At 47.5% G+C, this 16,212-nt stretch overlaps 1 long non-coding RNA gene across 1 annotated transcript in view; it reads left to right on the top strand.

The window, feature by feature from the left end:
- Nucleotides 1–11,530: 11,530 nt before the first annotated feature.
- LOC141051654 (uncharacterized) overlaps nt 11,531–16,212 on the top strand; it is a 66,392-nt gene continuing 61,710 nt past the window's right edge. Inside the window, exon 1 of the long non-coding RNA XR_012220666.1 lies at nt 11,531–11,642. This is a non-coding gene — a long non-coding RNA (uncharacterized lncRNA). The remainder of the gene's footprint in view (nt 11,643–16,212) is intronic.

Below are 16,212 nucleotides of genomic sequence, written 5' to 3'. Positions count from 1 at the left end.
AAGGGTATTCTGTCCACATGCAAAACAATTGAAGCACAAACCATCCAAAAACTGACAAATTCAATGGACGAGAGAGTTCAGAAGCTTCTTTCCAACAAGGGGTCCTATGTGCAAATGTAACATCACCTAGAATAAAGTTTTGACTTGAAAACTGTTTGATTTCATTTTGTAATAAGCTGATAATGCTTATAAATTTCACAATTGACCATTTTTTTGTTTAAAATAAAAATAAAAAGGTTGAAAACTCTGCTGTGCATAATAATTTGGAACATGCATTTTGAGTGTTTCTTATTTTTAAAAATATACTGTTTTCATAAGCAGTTTGTTCAAAAATATTGCAATTATACTAGAATATTAGATGACTGGAAAATAACAATGACTGCAATTCATATAGGTAAATTAGAGAAAATATGAGGAAATATTTTTTGCATAATAATTTGGAGCACAGTGTAGTGCCCAGTATCCACCTCAAGCCCATGAGCCGGCCCACTACCTCCATCATGGGCAAGAGTATGCCCCCACACAGGCCGAGGGCCAAGGTGGCCACACTAGCCATCAGGCAACACAGGCTGGGCTGCCGCCTTCTCCCCCCCCACATACTACAATTTATAAGATTGTGTGTGTTTTTGTGGTTAAATGCTGTATTGCAACATTATAAAAATTTGTTTGTGTTCTAAGGCCAATTCTGGTCATTTGCTAAATAACATAAGGCTTCACAAGACCTTTAAAAAAGGATACATAAAAATTTTTAACTTTCAATTGTTGTTGTCTTTATCAATGATGCACTTACATCACGACATGCTGCCATATGCTTACACATTGATTTCTAAACAGAGAAAAGACATAAGGGGTTGTAATATATATAGTTTCCCAAAGGCCAAAAAGAAACATTTACAACATAGACACAGCATGCTTTGCCAAGAAGTTTCCCCCTCAGGTGACCTAAACTAATTAGTGAAAATATCACGCACTTTGAGCCCAGAGAGCGGTCTACGTTGAGGGTTGATAGGTGGTCTCGCCCTACGTACATTGTCTGACCCACACACAACACCAGCAGAGGAGGAACAATCATGTATCCTGGTGAAGTAATGGCGAACACCACATGATTTAATTACTTCATTTACATTTTGTTCACTCAGCTGAATGGCAGACTGTAGGAGCCGCCATTTGACCCAATGAATGCCAAAGGAACACTCCACCAGTTGCCGAGGACGTGATAGGCGCAAGTTACAAATTCAGCGGCGGTGGTCCAGGTTGCGCCGGGGATATGGCCTCATGACATTGTGCGTTAACTGAAATGCCTCATCTGCCACAAGGACATAAGGGACTGATTCTTGAGTGGATCCTGGTAGCTGCGTATCCACCGACCCATAATGGAAGTATTGAAGACTCTAGAGTCTCCCATCCTTCCATAGGCCCCAATGTCAACAATTATAAACTTGTATTGAGGGTCGGCCAGAGCCAACAATACAACAGAAAAGTATTGTTTCTAATTGAAGAATTGTGAGCCAGAGTTCGGCAGCTTACGCACCCGGATATGTTTGCCATCAAGGGCCCAAATACAATTAGAAAAGTGGCATTCCTCCTCAAAGTCCCTTGATATCCTCAACCAGTCTTCCATCCTGGGCTGGGGCATGACAAGTAGAGTTGAGCGATACCGTCCGATACTTCAAAGTATCGTATCGGATGGTATCGGCCGATCTTTAAAAAAAGTATCGGTATCGCCGATTCCGATACCGGAAGTCCCATTCAAGTCTATGGGACTTCCGGTATCGGAATAAGAAAAACCCTTTCCTGCCCTTGTACAGCCTCTCTGGGGTCTGTACGGGCCTTTCGGGGGGCTGTGCCGGCCTGCCAGGGGGTCTGTGCAGGCTCCGGTGGTCTGTGCCGGCCTGCCGGGGGGCTGTGCCGGCCTGCCGGTGGTCTGTGCAGGCTCCGGTGGGCTGTGCCGGCCTGCCGGGGGGCTGTGCCGGCCTGCCGGGGGGCTGTGCAGGCTCCGGGGGGCTGTGCCGGCCTGCCGGGGGGCTGTGCCGGCCTGCCGGTGGTCTGTGCAGGCTCCGGGGGGCTGTGCCGGCCTGCCGGGGGGCTGTGCCGGCCTGCCGGTGGTCTGTGCAGGCTTCGGGGGTCTGTGCAGGCATCGTCCGATGGGACTACAAGTCCCATCGGGCGATGCCTGCTACCATGACAGTGATTGACACATTAGCCAATGATGGGACAGTAATAGTCCTATCATCCGGCTAATGTGTTGAATGTAAAAAAAAAAAAAAAAAAATTACATGCTACATACATACAACATGCATACTACATTCATACTACATACTACATACATGCTACATACATGCTACATTCATACTACATAAATACTACATGCAACATACATACTACATATATACTACATACATACTACATATATACTACATGCATGCTACATACATACTGCATGCTACATACATACTACATGCTACAAACATACTACATGCTACATACATACCACATATATACTACATACATACTACATACATACTACAGGCATGCTACATGCATGCTACATGCTACATACATAACACATATATACTACATGCATGCTACATACATAGTACATGCTACATGCATGCTACATACATACTACATGCTACATACTACATATATACTACATGCATGCTACATACATACTACATGCTACATACTACATATATACTACATGCATGCTACATACATACTACATGCTACATACATACTACATATATACTACATGCATGCTACATACATACTACATGCTACATACATACTACATATATACTACATGCATGCTACATACATACTACATGCTACATACATACTACGTATATACTACATGCATGCTACATACATACTACATGCTACATACATACCACATACATACTACATACATGCTACATATATACTACATATATACTACATGCATGCTACATACATACTACATGCTACATACATACTACATATATACTACATACATACTACATACATACTACATGCTACATACATACTACATATATACTACATGCATGCTACATACATACTACATGCTACATACATACCACATACATACTACATACATGCTACATGCTACATATATACTACATATATACTACATGCATGCTACATACATACTACATGCTACATACATACTACATATATACTACATACATACTACATACATACTACATGCATGCTACATACATACTACATACATACTACATGCTACATACATACCACATACATACTACATACATACTACATGCTACATACATTCATACATATATACTACATGCATGCTACATACATACTACATATATACTACATGCATGCTACATACATACTGCATGCTACATGCATGCTACATACATACTACATACATACTACATGCTACATACATACCACATATATACTACATACATACAATACATTCATACAATACATACATAGACATACAGTACATATAACATAGAGTAACATACTTACCAATACTTGTCACATTGTTCCCCGAAGCCATTGTCTTTTCCGGAATAAATATTAACATAACAAACCACAAAAATACTCACCCACGATCCGAAGCAGTCCACGAGTGTGTCCCACGACGATCTTGGGTAGAGAACTGCAGCATCAGATGATGCTGCCGTTCTCTACGGGCTGCAGGAATCCAATGACGGAAGGTAGGTATCCTTCCGCACTGTATTCCTCCGCCACTTAAAAAAAAAAAAAGTCCCTAGTCTCACTTTATGCCATTGCTGTGTGGGAAATTCCCACACAGCAATGGCATAAAGTGAGACTAGGGACTTTTTTTTTTTTAAGTGGCGGAGGAATACAGTGCGGAAGGATACCTACCTTCCGTCATTGGATTCCTGCAGCCCGTAGAGAACGGCAGCATCATCTGATGCTGCAGTTCTCTACCCAAGATCGTCGTGGGACACACTCGTGGACTGCTTCGGATCGTGGGTGAGTATTTTTGTGGTTTGTTATGTTAATATTTATTCCGGAAAAGACAATGGCTTCGGGGAACAATGTGACAAGTATTGGTAAGTATGTTACTCTATGTTATATGTACTGTATGTCTATGTATGTATTGTATGAATGTATTGTATGTATGTAGTATATGTGGTATGTATGTAGCATGTAGTATGTATGTAGTATGTATGTAGCATGCATGTAGCATGCAGTATGTATGTAGCATGCATGTAGTATATATGTAGTATGTATGTAGCATGCATGTAGTATATATGTAGTATGTATGTAGCATGTATGTAGTATGTATGTGGTATGTATGTAGCATGTAGTATGTATGTAGCATGCATGTAGTATATATGTAGTATGTATGTAGCATGTAGTATGTATGTAGTATGTATGTAGTATGTATGTGGTATGTATGTAGCATGTAGTATGTATGTAGCATGCATGTAGTATGTATGTAGTATGCATGTAGTATGCATGTAGTATGTATGTAGCATGTATGTGGTATGTATGTGGTATGTATGTAGCATGTAGTATGTATGTAGCATGTATGTAGTATATATGTAGTATGTATGTAGCATGTAGTATGTATGTAGTATGTATGTAGTATGTATGTGGTATGTATGTAGCATGTAGTATGTATGTAGCATGCATGTAGTATGTATGTAGTATGTATGTAGTATATATGTAGTATGTATGTAGCATGTATGTGGTATGTATGTAGCATGTAGTATGTATGTAGCATGTAGTATGTATGTAGCATGCATGTAGTATATATGTAGTATGTAGTATGTATGTAGTATGTATGTGGTATGTATGTAGCATGTAGTATGTATGTAGCATGCATGTAGTATGTATGTAGCATGCATGTAGTATGTATGTAGTATGCATGTAGTATGCATGTAGTATGTATGTAGTATGTATGTAGTATATATGTAGTATGTATGTAGCATGTATGTGGTATGTATGTAGCATGTAGTATGTATGTAGCATGCATGTAGTATATATGTAGTATGTAGTATGTATGTAGTATGTATGTGGTATGTATGTAGCATGTAGTATGTATGTAGCATGCATGTAGTATGTATGTAGCATGCATGTAGTATGTATGTAGCATGCATGTATGTATGTAGCATGCATGTAGCATGCATGTAGTATGTATGTAGTATGTATGTAGTATGTATGTAGCATGCAGCATGTATGTAGCATGTATGTAGCATGTATGTAGTATGTATGTAGTATATATGTAGTATGTATGTAGCATGTAGTATGTATGTAGCATGTAGTATGTATGTAGTATTTTTTTTTTTTAACATTTAACACATTAGCCGGATGATGGGACTACTACTGTCCCATCATTGGCTAATGTGTCAATCACTGTCATGGTAGCAGGCATCGCCAGATGGGACTTGTAGTCCCATCGGACGATGCTTGCACAGACCCCCGGACATCAGCACAGCCCCCCGGCAGGCCGGCACAGCCCCCCGGCAGGCCGGTACAGACCCCCACAGGGTGCACAGACCACCGGCAGGCCGGCACAGCCCCCCGGCAGGCCGGTACAGACCCCCACAGGGTGCACAGACCACCGGCAGGCCGGCACAGCCCCCCGGCAGGCCGGTACAGACCCCCACAGGGTGCACAGACCACCGGCAGGCCGGCACAGCCCCCCGGCAGGCCGGTACAGACCCCGGGCAGTCCACACAGCCCCCCGGCAGGCCGGCACAGCCCCCCGGCAGGCCGGCAGAGACCCCCGGAAGGCCCGAAATGACGGCGCATCATGATGCGCACACACCGCGCATCATGATGACGTCAGGCTGTCAATCAACTGAACTTCCGATTCCGAATTCCGATATTGAAAAAATATCGGAAGTCGGTATCGGAATTCCGATACAGCAAGTATCGGCCGATACCCGATACTTGCGGTATCGGAATGCTCAACACTAATGACGAGTTGATGTAGTCTTGACCATATTTGACTACATGTCGACCTGACTATGCCAGAAATGGTAGATCTTCCAATGAGAAAATCATGGTGGAGGGCGGCATAAGACAGGCCAGTGGACAGGAAGCTGAAGAACAGCAGAAATGGAACATTTTAGAATGCACAAATTAACAAAGCACCACGTACATACATACCAAACTTGTTAGTGATTCATATCTACTAACACACATATATTTGGTCGCACAATCACTACGTGATATTCAGTACATATTACACATAACATTCTGGTCTGTAAGTTTATATATAACTGGAATAAAATGAGGGCATTAAACTTAGGATAAAATAAAAAACATACTTTGGGCAACACATCATGAACATAGAGAATGTGGTTGTGTAGTACATACCGTAATGCGAGTAGAAGTCGCTCCTCTGCAGATCTAGCTTTGCGCATCCTTGTGTCTTAAAAAGGTTATCCCAGGATCCCAGGGCGCACTGTCTCCAAGAGTAGATCAAATGTTGCAAGGCTCATGCAACAGTATTTGTAACATTTTTCTGGATGATCCCGCAGAGAAGAATAGAGGGGCTGAAAATGACCTCTTGTGAGTCGTTACCTCAAAAGTGGAAGGACCCACATGCGTCTCCTCCTCCTCGGATCCACAATCACTGGGTATGGCTGGCCAAAGCGCCTGGACAAAACCCAGTTGAAGAGAACACGGTCAGTTGGGGTGAACTGAAGTGTGTCAGACATGTTTGCTAACAACCAGCAAGACACCTACACAAGCACAGCACCAAAATGGGCAGATTGGAGGCTGCCACCTGATGTTGAGGCAATAAATAGGGTTGGTGCTGATGATTTAAATTATGTGCAGGCCTCAAAACCGTTAAATGTCCATTTTGCAAGGTTGCGAGAAAAAAACGGTATACGGATTACATACGGATGCTTACATGAGAAAAATACGCGGCCACACCCTGACAACGGATGACATACGGAGCACTATTTAGGGAACATTTATGCATATTACGGACGTAAAATACGGTCCGTATTTTTCTACCTTGTGTGTGACTCCAGCCTTAGGGTTTATTATGTTCATATAAGACAATCACTGATAAATTGTTATTTTCATCTTCTAAAATGAGCAAAATTGTAAAGTGGTTGTAAAAAAGTAACTTGGCATTTTATCTCTTATTAAAATTGTCTGTTCCCAAGAATCAGAGGATTTTTAATTCTATACTTTACTGCTCATTGTCTAGGTTACCAGCCACCACTGCAGTCTATCAGAAGTGGCCGGCTTCCAGGGCGAGGAGGCAGCACTTACAACCTCAGTTTCAAGGGCCAAACAGACACTTTTTCGGGCCCTAATTATTTAGTGCCACAATATAACAAGTCTGTGTTTTTTGCTTTTGATGTCATTGATTCCTAGTGCAACAAAAGAATCACTAAAAACACATGGAGCCCTGTTTGACCTGGTTTGGCTGTGGGTCTCCTTTCCTGAGCTTGGTGGTCTTATATTTGCTTATTGGGCTGTCACGTTTGGGTCAGGAGTCTCGCAGCCAGTCCATGCATTGCGTTCTGTGCTCAGGCCATATTTTCCCATTGAATTATTAATATTGGAATGTTTTCTACTCATCGTTCGGAATAATAGGGTAATGTGAATGGTTAGAGTGACTGAGCGATGTGTCCAAAGACTCTCCTCCTCCATGCTTTAGTTAGTTTAGGGGAGCAAAAAAAATTCTCGTTCATCTTTCATTGACAGCGCAATTGTAAATGGCGATTATTCGCTTGTTCAATGTTCTGACATCAGAATAAGAGGAGATACAATGCAAGTATTCAATAGGTGTGTCAAGGATACACAGCCAGGGGGTCACGTGACCCCCACCACTGTCACCACTTTGACACAGATGACATCGGAGAGATCATGCAGATCCCACCACTTCCACCAATCGTCAAGAGAACGCAACTCTGCTGCCTCCAATCGTCAGGGTAATTACACAGTTGGCTGACGAGTGATGGATAAGGCCGCAGCTGCTTTCACTACTAGGCCGGTTATTGAGGAGATCACAGTGAGCGTATGGTATATACACCTCTGATTCCAATGCATGGGATGCATATATAATCCTGTACAGTCAATGCCAGCTCCGTAATAAGAAAAAGAACAACTCGCTGACATCACCATTCATTTATACAGGAAGATTGGACACCTGTTACAGGTATTGTATAGTTTCAGGGGTGCGGTTTATAGAACAAGAGGAACAGAGCTACCACATTTTATATTTAATCCAGAAAGATAGTGAGTGTTTATAAAAACATACAAAATAATACAAAATGGGAACAACACATATGATACATACAATTACATAAAATAAAGAGGAATAATGAAAAAAAACTACAAACCTGGTCACAGAAATGGCTCACAGCTTAGCGAAGGGAAGCACTTTGAGAAGGACTGACAAAGGATTCAAACCCAGATAATGTTTTTGTTAGCTCTGTCACATCCACATACCTCCCTTTGATGACTTAATGTGGGGGCTGTTTGTGGCATGTTTTCAGCTCTTGAGGATTTTATGAGATCCCCAACTTACAAGATATTTTCGGCTCTTGAGATTCCAGGTGTTAGATATTGATGTCATATGTTTCATTTTAATTTTACCTTTACATGGGGATCAAACATGAGCTGGTTCACATTATCTATTGGATCGTTATTAAGTTGGAAGCGTTCTAGTGGCCCTATGGCCAGGGCTGCCACTAGGAATTTTGGGGCCCCATACTGGCAACATTTTTGGGGCCCCCTTGAGACTCCGCCCAGGCTCCACCCCAGCCCCGCCTCCACCTTTTGAACTGTCCACAGTCCCACCGCTCTCTCTTGGAAAAACTCCACTTCTCACCAATCACACATTAACAGTTCCCATCTCCAGATCACACATATAGCCAGCAGCTCTTGTTCTGGCCAAAAAAATTTTTAAATCCACCATCACAAGGTAGACTCTATTGGCCGGGCCCTACTCTACTCTACTCTAACCTATTAAACATTTGCTACAATATCCAATACAATTTATGTATATTTTTATATATTTTTCAATTTTTAAAATGAACAATAATATCACATCCAAAAGGGACAAATACCAGCGCACCATGTCTAGACCACATATTACCACCACATAGTGACCTATAATACCACGTACAAGGAATAAATACAGCCACACCATGACCAGACCACATATTACCACCACATGGTGACTGAATACTATAATACTGGTCATTAATTAATTAAAAAAAACATAATACTATCACCATAAGTGCCATTATACACATGAGATGGTACTTAGTATGCAGTGTCTGTGTACAGGTAATACAGTGATCACTGATGACATTATACACAGGAGCTCTGTATATAGTGTCAGTGCACAGGTAATACAGTGATCACTGGTGACATTGTACACAGGAACTCTGTATATAGAGTATAGTGACAGTGTACAGGTAACACACTAACTCACCAGTGATGTCTCTAGGTGAAGTCCTTCAGCTTTGCTTTTCATCTTCCATCCAGCACAGACCGCCATCACATCTTCCAGCCAGGGCTCATCTCTGCAGGAAATAAAACAGTTATCTAGAGCTCCGCTTACAGAACACATTACTTAATTTTTTCCCAACCTCTACAGTACACCAAGATAAAGAAAAAAAGGTGATCCTTAAAAAAATAAAACAAATACATCATTGCAGTAATAATATCTCTTAACTAGCCCCTATGGTACTAATATCCCCCATCCTGGCCCCGTGTATCTCATTTCTGGCTCCAGCCATATGTTCTCCCATCCTGCCCTCATGAGTATCCATTATGCCACATATGATCTCCTGATCCTGGCCAATCTGTCCCATGATTCTGCTGCCCCATCTGTCTCCATTCTGCCCCATGACCCTGCACCAAGTGTCTCCAATCCTGCACCTTCCTGTGTCGCAGCATATTCTGCCTCTGTGTCTCCAATCCTGCCCCCTATGTCCATTCTGCCCCTGTGCCTCCATTCTGCCCCTGTGCCTCCATTTTGCCCCATGCCTCCATTTTGCCCCATGTCATCCATTCTGCCCCGTGCTTCCATTTTGCCCCATGCCTCCATTTTGCCCCCTGAGTAGTCAATTCTGCCCACATTTTGCCCCCTGTATCCATTATTGCCCTGTGTCCATTCTGCCCTCCTGTGTCCACTGTGCCCCATGCCTCCATTTTGCCCCCTATGTCATCCATTCTGCCCCCCCTGTGTCCATTCTGCCCCCGGCTTGCCGCTTTCAATAAATATAAAAAACCCAAACACTTTCTCCTTACCTGGCCGCGGTCCTGCGGCGAAGATCCATCATCTCCGTTGTAGTGCGCACTGCCGGCGACTGACAATGATGTCAGACGCCCGTGCATGTGTACTGACATCAGCTGCCAGCCTCCGATTGGCTGTCAGCTTTAACTATTGCAGTGCGCAGTTTCAGTTACTTGATGGGCAGTGGGGCTCGATGGGTGAAAGTGACGGGGCCCGATGCAGGCCCCCTCTGCCCACCGGGCCCCATACGCCAGTCAGGGCAGTAATTCCCTGATGGCGGCCCTGCCTACAGTGATGTGAGTGAATGTGTCCCTTCACTACAGTGCAAAAATATATATAGCCCATAAATATAGGATCGATACAAACCCCAAATACTCCTATCAGGTTGTCTAGCTGCAATTTTTCTGTTTTCCTTCATCATAGGAAGCTAATCCTGGTGAACGCAATTCTCCTCCTTGGAACAAAGAAAGCCTCCGCTTATGCGTAAACAGATCTCAATGTGGCTGTTTTTTTCAAAGCAGATATAATGTTTTAATCACCTGTCCACAGCTGACGGTCTCTGCTTCGAAGAGATTAGTGTCAGTTTTTTCCCTATTTCCTCTTTATTAACTGATTTCTCTGTTCCTAGGTCTAATTAATCCCACTTTAAAGGGGATCTGTCAACCTATTTTTGACCTATAAGCTGCGGCCACAGCCATCAGGGGCTTATCTACAACATTCAGTAATGCTGTAGATAAGCTCCCGATGTAACCTGAGAGATAAGAAAAAAGAGTTAGATTATACTCACCCCGGCGTCTGGTCCGGTCCGAAGGGTTTCACCATTCAGTCCGGCACCTCCCATCTTCTAGAGATGACGTCCTTCTTCTTACTTCTGCTGCGGCTCCTGTGCACGCGTACTTTCTCGGCCTTATTGATGGCAAAGTAAAGTATTGCAGTGCGCAGGCGCCGGACCTCTCTGACCTTTCCCGGCGCCTGCGCACTGCAGTACTTTACTCTGCCCTCAACAGGGCAGATAAAGTACGCCTGCGCAGTAGCCGCGGCAGAAGTAAGAAGAAGGACGTCATCTCTAGAAGATGGGAGGCGCCAGACCAGACCGCGACACCCACCGCACCCACCCCTGCCCCCCGGTGAGTATAATCTAACTTGTTTTTCTTATCTTTCAGGTTACATCAGGGCAGTGGCGGATTATAATGAGGTCAATTTGGGCAGTTGCCCCGGGCCCAGTGGGGTTAAGGGGCCCACAGCCCAGGCCAGTAAATTGCCCCATTATAATCCGCCACTGCGCAGGGCCGGATTATAGGCAGGGCAGGCGGGGCTTCAGCCCCGGGGCCCCCACCTCAAGAGCTTCTAAGGGGGGCCCCACCACATTCCTGCTGGCTGCTGCAATGGCACTCCATCTTCTCTCCACCTAAAAGTGAGTGACCGTGGGGGCGGCATTATGTGCTCTGCTACCAGCAGCATCTACAAGTAGCCTGAACGCTGATGTTGCTGGTAGCGTGCAAAGGCTTGTGATGAGATCACAGGAGGTAAGGTGTCAGGGCCCCCGATCATGTGACCCCTGTCTCCTCCACTCCTGTGACCTCATCACAGGTCCTGTGCGCACAGCACTGAGAGCAGCCATGTATGTGGAGTGCGGCTCTGCGGGTGGAGGTCGGTGCTGGAGGCCCCATTATTCTCTATGTGGAGTGCGGCTCTGCGGGTGGAGGTCAGTGCTGGAGGCTCCATTATTCTCTATGTGGAGTGCGGGTGGAGGTCGGTGCTGGAGGCTTCATTAATCTCTATGTGGAGTGTGGCTCTGCGGGTGGAGGTCAGTGCTGGAGGCCCCATTATTCTCTATGTGGAGTGCGGCTCTGCGGGTGGAGGTCGGTGCTGGAGGCCCCATTACTCTCTATGTGGAGTGGGGCTCTGCGGGTGGAGGTTGGTGCTGGAGGCTCCATTATTCTCTATGTGGAGTGGGGCTCTGCGGGTGGAGGTCAGTGCTGGAGGCTCCATTATTCTCTATGTGGAGTGCGGCTCTGTGGGTGGAGGTCGGTGCTGGAGGCTCCATTATTCTCTATGTGGAGTGCGGCTCTGTGGGTGGAGGTCGGTGCCGGAGGCTCCATTATTCTCTATGTGGAGTGTGGCTCTGCGGGTGGAGGTCGGTGCTGGAGGCTCCATTATTCTCTATGTGGAGTGTGGCTCTGCGGGTGGAGGTCAGTGCTGGAGGCTTCATTATTCTCTATGTGGAGTGAGGCTCTGCGGGTGGAGGTCGGTGCTGGAGGCTCCATTATTCTCTATGTGGAGTGCGGCTCTGCAGGTGGAGGTCGGTGCTGGAGGCTCCATTATTCTCTATGTGGAGTGCGGCTCTACGGTTGGAGGTCGGTGCTGGAGGCTCCATTATTCTCTATGTGGAGTGTGGCTCTGCGGGTGGAGGTCGGTGCTGGAGGCCCCATTATTCTCTATGTGGAGTGCGGCTCTGCGGGTGGAGGTCAGTGCTGGAGGCTCCATTATTCTCTATGTAGAGTGTGGCTCTGCGGGTGGAGGTAGGTGCTGGAGGCCCCATTATTCTCTATGTGGAGTGCGGCTCTGTGGGTGGAGGTCGGTGCTGGAGGCTCCATTATTCTCTATGTGGAGTGCGGCTCTGCGGGTGGAGGTCAGTGCTGGAGGCTTCATTATTCTATATGTGGAGTGTGGCTCTGCGGGTGGAGGTCAGTGCTGGAGGCTTCATTATTCTCTATGTGGAGTGCGGCTCTGCGGGTGGAGGTCAGTGCTGGAGGCTCCATTATTCTCTATGTAGAGTGTGGCTCTGCGGGTGGAGGTAGGTGCTGGAGGCCACATTATTCTCTATGTGGAGTGCGGCTCTGTGGGTGGAGGTCGGTGCTGGAGGCTCCATTATTCTCTATGTGGAGTGCGGCTCTGCGGGTGGAGGTCAGTGCTGGAGGCTTCATTATTCTCTATGTGGAGTGTGGCTCTGCGGGTGGAGGTCAGTGCTGGAAGCTCCATTATTCTCTATGTAGAGTGTGGCTCTGCGGGTGGAGGTAGGTGCTGGAGGCCCCATTATTCTCTATGTGGAGTGCGGCTCTGTGGGTGGAGGTCGGTGCTGGAGGCTCCATTATTCTCTATGTGGAGTGTGGCTCTGCGGGTGGAGGTCGGTGCTGGAGGCTCCATTATTCTCTATGTGGAGTGCGGCTCTGCTGGTGGAGGTCGGTGCTGGAGGCTTCATTATTCTCTATGTAGAGTGTGGCTCTGCGGGTGGAGGTAGGTGCTGGAGGCCCCATTATTCTCTATGTGGAGTGCGGCTCTGTGGGTGGAGGTCGGTGCTGGAGGCTCCATTATTCTCTATGTGGAGTGCGGCTCTGTGGGTGGAGGTCGGTGCCGGAGGCTCCATTATTCTCTATGTGGAGTGTGGCTCTGCGGGTGAAGGTCGGTGCTGGAGGCTCCATTATTCTCTATGTGGAGTGTGGCTCTGCGGGTGGAGGTCAGTGCTGGAGGCTTCATTATTCTCTATGTGGAGTGAGGCTCTGCGGGTGGAGGTCGGTGCTGGAGGCTCCATTATTCTCTATGTGGAGTGCGTCTCTGCAGGTGGAGGTCGGTGCTGGAGGCTCCATTATTCTCTATGTGGAGTGCGGCTCTACGGGTGGAGGTCGGTGCTGGAGGCTCCATTATTCTCTATGTGGAGTGTGGCTCTGCGGGTGGAGGTCGGTGCTGGAGGCCCCATTATTCTCTATGTGGAGTGCGGCTCTGCGGGTGGAGGTCAGTGCTGGAGGCTCCATTATTCTCTATGTAGAGTGTGGCTCTGCAGGTGGAGGTAGGTGCTGGAGGCCCCATTATTCTCTATGTGGAGTGCGGCTCTGTGGGTGGAGGTCGGTGCTGGAGGCTCCATTATTCTCTATGTGGAGTGCGGCTCTGCGGGTGGAGGTCAGTGCTGGAGGCTTCATTATTCTCTATGTGGAGTGTGGCTCTGCGGGTGGAGGTCAGTGCTGGAGGCTTCATTATTCTCTATGTGGAGTGCGGCTCTGCGGGTGGAGGTCAGTGCTGGAGGCTCCATTATTCTCTATGTAGAGTGTGGCTCTGCGGGTGGAGGTAGGTGCTGGAGGCCACATTATTCTCTATGTGGAGTGCGGCTCTGTGGGTGGAGGTCGGTGCTGGAGGCTCCATTATTCTCTATGTGGAGTGCGGCTCTGCGGGTGGAGGTCAGTGCTGGAGGCTTCATTATTCTCTATGTGGAGTGTGGCTTTGCGGGTGGAGGTCAGTGCTGGAGGCTCCATTATTCTCTATGTAGAGTGTGGCTCTGCGGGTGGAGGTAGGTGCTGGAGGCCCCATTATTCTCTATGTGGAGTGCGGCTCTGTGGGTGGAGGTCGGTGCTGGAGGCTCCATTATTCTCTATGTGGAGTGTGGCTCTGCGGGTGGAGGTCGGTGCTGGAGGCTCCATTATTCTCTATGTGGAGTGCGGCTCTGCTGGTGGAGGTCGGTGCTGGAGGCTTCATTATTCTCTATGTGGAGTGTGGCTCTGCGGGTGGAGGTAGGTGCTGGAGGCCCCATTATTCTCTATGTGGAGTGCGGCTCTGTGGGTGGAGGTCGGTGCTGGAGGCTCCATTATTCTCTATGTGGAGTGTGGCTCTGCGGGTGGAGGTCGGTGCTGGAGGCTCCATTATTCTCTATGTGGAGTGTGGCTCTGCGGGTGGAGGTCAGTGCTGGAGGCTTCATTATTCTCTATATGGAGTGTGGCTCTGCGGGTGGAGGTCAGTGCTGGAGGCTCCATTATTCTCTATGTAGAGTGTGGCACTGCGGGTGGAGGTAGGTGCTGGAGGCTCCATTATTCTCTATGTGGAGTGCGGCTCTGTGGGTGGAGGTCGGTGCTGGAGGCCCCATTATTCTCTATGTGGAGTGCGGCTCTGCGGGTGGAGGTCGGTGCTGGAGGCCCCATTATTCTCTATGTGGAGTGTGGCTCTGCGGGTGGAGGTCGGTGCTGGAGGCTCCATTATTCTCTATGTGGAGTGGGGCTCTGCGGGTGGAGGTCGGTGCTGGAGGCTCCATTATTCTCTATGTGGAGTGGGGCTCTGCGGGTGGAGGTTGGTGCTGGAGGCTCCATTATTCTCTACGTGGAGTGCGGCTCTGCGGGTGGAGGTCGGTGCTGGAGGCTCCATTATTCTCTATGTGGAGTGTGGGTGGAGGTCGGTGCTGGAGGCTCCATTATTCTCTATGTGGAGTGCGGCTCTGCAGGTGGAGGTCGGTGCTGGAGGCTCCATTATTCTCTATGTGGAGTGTGGCTCTGCGGGTGGAGGTCGGTGCTGGAGGCCCCATTATTCTCTATGTGGAGTGCGGCTCTGCGGGTGGAGGTCGGTGCTGGAGGCCCCATTATTCTCTATGTAGAGTGTGGCACTGCGGGTGGAGGTAGATGCTGGAGGCTCCATTATTCTCTATGTGGAGTGCGGCTCTGTGGGTGGAGGTCGGTGCTGGAGGCCCCATTATTCTCTATGTGGAGTGCGGCTCTGCGGGTGGAGGTCGGTGCTGGAGGCCCCATTATTCTCTATGTGGAGTGTGGCTCTGCGGGTGGAGGTCGGTGCTGGAGGCTCCATTATTCTCTATGTGGAGTGGGGCTCTGCGGGTGGAGGTCGGTGCTGGAGGCTCCATTATTCTCTATGTGGAGTGGGGCTCTGCGGGTGGAGGTTGGTGCTGGAGGCTCCATTATTCTCTATGTGGAGTGCGGCTCTGCGGGTGGAGGTCGGTGCTGGAGGCTCCATTATTCTCTATGTGGAGTGTGGGTGGAGGTCGGTGCTGGAGGCTCCATTATTCTCTATGTGGAGTGCGGCTCTGCAGGTGGAGGTCGGTGCTGGAGGCTCCATTATTCTCTATGTGGAGTGTGGCTCTGCGGGTGGAGGTCGGTGCTGGAGGCCCCATTATTCTCTATGTGGAGTGCGGCTCTGCGGGTGGAGGTCGGTGCTGGAGGCCCCATTATTCTCTATGTAGAGTGCGGCTCTGCGGGTGGAGGTCGGTGCTGGAG

Source organism: Dendrobates tinctorius, unplaced genomic scaffold, assembly GCF_039654945.1.
Source record: "Dendrobates tinctorius isolate UK_male_01 unplaced genomic scaffold, ASM3965494v1 ptg000158l, whole genome shotgun sequence".
In the NCBI taxonomy this organism is placed as follows: Eukaryota; Metazoa; Chordata; class Amphibia; order Anura; family Dendrobatidae; genus Dendrobates; species Dendrobates tinctorius.
This window is presented reverse-complemented; position numbering and strand designations above follow the sequence as displayed.